This window comes from Jaculus jaculus, chromosome 18 (genome assembly GCF_020740685.1).
Source record: "Jaculus jaculus isolate mJacJac1 chromosome 18, mJacJac1.mat.Y.cur, whole genome shotgun sequence".
In the NCBI taxonomy this organism is placed as follows: domain Eukaryota; kingdom Metazoa; phylum Chordata; class Mammalia; order Rodentia; family Dipodidae; genus Jaculus; species Jaculus jaculus.
This window is the reverse complement of record NC_059119.1, coordinates 45,128,217-45,132,496: the sequence shown is the minus strand read 5'-3', so window position 1 is coordinate 45,132,496 and position 4,280 is coordinate 45,128,217.

Sequence of the window (4,280 nt, the reverse complement as noted above, 5' to 3'; positions counted from 1 at the left end):
ATATTCTCTATTGTAAATAAGTAAAATTTTTTGAGGGGTTTGTTTGTCTGTTTTTTGAGATAGAGTTTCACTCTAGCCCAGCCTGGCTTGAAATTCACTATGTAGTCTCAGACTAGCCTTGAACTCATAGCAATCCTCCTACCTCTGTCTCCCAAGTGCTGGCATCAAAGGCATGTTCAACTATGTCTGGCAAATAAATTTTATTTTAAGATTTTATTTTTATTTATTTATTTATTAGAGACAGAGAGGGGGAAGAGAGAAACAGAGAGAATGAGCATGCCAGGGCCTCTAGCCACTACCAACAAATTCCAAATGCATGTGCCATCATGTGCACCTGGCTTACATGGGACCTGGAGAATCAAACCTGATCTTCACAGGCAAGTGCCTTAGCCGCTAAGCCATTTCTCCAGCCCCAATGTTTTTTTGTTCTTTCCATTTTTTTTAAACAACTTCTATGATTATAAAAAATATCCTATGTGGGCTGGAGAGATGGCTTAGCAGTTAAGCGCTTGCCTGTGAAGCCTAAGGACCCCAGTTTGAGGCTCGATTCCCCAGGACCCACGTTAGCTAGGTGCACGAGGGGGCACACACGTCTGGAGTTCCTTTGCAGTGGCTGGAGGCCCTGGTGCGCCCATTCTCTCTCTCTCTCTCTCTCTGCCTCTTTTTCTCTCTGTGTCTCTCAAATGAATAAATAAAAAATTGAATAATTTTTTTTAAGTTCAAAAAAAAAAAAATCTCATGATAATACCCTTCCTCTCCCCCAACTTTCTCCTTTGAAACCAATGGGTTTTTTTAAAGGTTGATAACAGGAGTGGAGAAATGGTTCAGCAGATCGACAGCACTTGATGTGTAAGCACAAGGACCTGACTGTGGATCCCAAGAACCAACGCAGAGCCAGATAATCCTAGTGACCTAGAATGAGAAAGGAGCTGGGCGTGGTGGCGCAAGCTTCTAATCCCAGCAATCGGGAGGCAGAGGTAGGAGGATCTCTGTGAGTTCCAGGCCTCCCTGAGACTACAGAGTGAATTCCAGGTCAGCCTTGGCTAGAGCAAGATCCTACCTCAAAAGAAAAAAAAAAATGGTTCTGAAGAGATGGCTTAGCAGTTTAAAGCGTTTGCCTGCAAAGCCTAAGGACCCAGCTTCGATTCTCCAGGTCCCACGTAAGCCAGATGCACATCGTGGTGCATGCATCTGGAGTTCGTTTGCAGTGGCTAGAGGCTCTGGTGCACCATTCTCTCTCTCCCTCTGTCTCTGATAAATAAGTAAATAAATAAAAACAATAAAAAATATTTTTAAAAATTGTGAAGCTAAGATGAGAAAGGAGATGGAAACATGTGACTCTGCCGGAAGCTTGTAGGCCAGCTAGCCTGGTGAACATGTTGGTGAACAAGAGGCTTGGCCTCAAACAAGGTGGAAGGCGAGGACCAACATCAAACGTTGTCCTCTGACACCAATGAAGATACTCAGCAGTGGTCACTGCAAGCCTTATAATTGGCCAGCCAGGCCAAATGAGCCAACAGTTGCAATAGTGGCATGTCTGTCATGGTGGAAACCAACTGCCCTCTAATTGCACTGGAGGCCCACTCCATGGTAGGGAATACATCCCTGATACTGAAAACCTACAACAGGGGTAGTCATGAGCCCTAGGGGTGTAACTTCTGCTGATGTCTGGCTAAATGTATATACCATGCTCATCAAACTGCCCAGTAAGCACTTCTCTTAATGTTCATACCCTTATATTAATGCTACTCTCACTTTTGGTTGAGAATCTTCTCTTTTCAGATGGAAGTGACCTTGGGATGACTCAGAAGGCATCATGGTGCTGGAAAGAAGTGACCAAGTGCTCAGTACTGCAATATCTCTATCACACCTTCAAGGCTCAGGGTCTAATGCGGAAGCAGTGGCGGAAATAATGTAAGAGCCAAAAGAAGGGTAGGACTCCTTACAACATGCTCCCCCCAGACACAAAATAGCCTGGATATCCATGACCTCACAGTGCCTGACACTACCTACACAAGACCATCATAAGAGGAGGAAAAGATGATGACATCAAAATAAAAGAGACTGGTTGAGATAGGGAGGTGTATGATGGAGAATGGAGGTTCAAAGGGGAAAGTGGGGGGAGGGAGGGTATAACCATGGGATATTTTTTATAATCACGGAAGTTGTTAATAAAAATTTGAAAAAAAATTTAAAAATAAAATAATAAAATAAAAAGGCAAAAAAAAGTTGTCCTCTGACCATGCCACACTCACACACATGAAGACATACATACACACAGCAAAAAAAAGGGTGAGAATACATTTTGTCAACTACAGTTTGTGAGAAAATAGCACATGTTGGGAGAGTGTAAATTGATATAACTTCTATGATGGCTATTAAAGTTACTTAGCATTTAGCCCAGAAATCCTACTTCTAAGAATTTATCCAGGGCTGGAGAGATGCTCAGTGGTTAAGGCTCTTGCTAACAAAGTCTAAGGATCTGGGTTCAATTCCCTAGTACCCACATAAAGCCAGATGCACAGTGGCAAATACATCTGGAATTCATTTGCAGTGGTTGGAGGCCCTGGCATTCCCATTCTCCCTCCCTCTCTCTCTCTCTCTCTCTCTTTCTCTCTCTCCTGGCAACTAAATAAATAAAATAAAATATTTTAAAACTAAAAGAAAGAATTTATCCAGATAGAATCACTCTGGGTGGAATGACACACATCCATGGTTGCTCCTTACTATTTTGTTTATTCTTGGAAGAGACTGGAAACAGCATACATATTCAGCTGCCATAGCTATTATTTATTTGTTTATTTATTTATTTATCAAGACAGAGAGAAATGGAGGGAGGGAAAGAGAGAATATGTGTGCCAGAGCCTCTTAGCCACTGCAGACCAACTCCAGACCGCGTGGGCCACCTTGTGCGTCTAGCTTACGTGGGACCTGGAGAATTGAAACGGGATTCTTAGGCTTCGCACGCATGCACCTTAACCACTAAGCCATCTCTCCAGCCCAGCCGTAGCTGTTTAAAGAAACTTAAATCCCACAAAGGAATACTAGGCCATTACCAAAAATAATTAGGAAATTTCATATATTGGTATTGCTATCTCAAAGAAATGTTAAGTGACAAAAAAAAAAAAAGGGGGCAGGTTGAGAAAGAAGTTATACTCTCATGTGAATGAGAGGAGGGAAATATGGATGGAGCTTTTGCTTCATGGGCACAAACTATTTCCAAGAAGACACATATGACATATTTTAGAGCCTCATGTCGCCATCCCTCCCAGAGAACTGTGGAGACAAAATCCATCAGTGAAGGCTGGTCCCAAACCTTACACAAAGCAAAAATAATCACTGACCTGGAGGGCAGGAGCAATTTGAGAAGCAATTTAAGATTTGCTGTCCCTCTTACAACAGGCAGAATGTTGGTCTGTACCTGAGCCCTCCCAGAGTTTATCCTACCCATATGTGACTTCCAGAAGCTATCTCCATAGCCTTATGTCTCTTTGCCTCACTCAGAGACTTAGCTCCGTCACACACGAACTCTCCTTGTGAGTACATAGGCCTTTTAGGGTTAGCGTATCTCTGGATGGACCCGTGTGTGTCCCCAAAGTCACCGACAGTTTCTTCCTCACGTTGGAGATGAACATTCTGGAAAGATGAACAACACCATAATGGAGTAAGAAGAATAAGCCAAGGGCAAAGCCAGAGCCCTAGGGTTTAAGTGTTGATTGCAAAGCAGGGAAGGTGGCAGTGGTCAACTGGAGTGGAATTGTGGGGTGGGGGGTGCCAGAGTAAGCAGTTATATATAATCAGGCAGAACCAGGGTGGCCCTTAAAGAAAGGGGCCTTGGCCCTTGGTTTCCCACCAGGAATAGATGGGAAGACCCTATTGCTGAAGAATCCATATACTTGGGCTGCAAGGCCACTGAGAAATCTTGCTGGAACTGAGCTGATCACCTCCGTGTAGACCGGCTGACAGAAAGCTGGAAGAAGCCATTCTGCATGCAGTTCAATGGGAGAGAGAGAAATCACCAGTGAAGATACTCAACAGTGGACACTGCAAGCCTTATAATTGGCCAGCCATGCCAAATGAGCCAACGGGTGCAATAGTGGCATGTCTGTCATGGTGGAAACCAACTTCCCTCTAATTGAACTGGAGGCCCACTCCATGGAAGGGAATACAACCCTGATACTGAAAACCTACAACAGGGGTAGTCATGAGCCCTAGGGGTGTAACGTCTGCTGTTGTCTGGCTAAATGTATATACTATGCTTATCAAACTGCCCAGTAAGC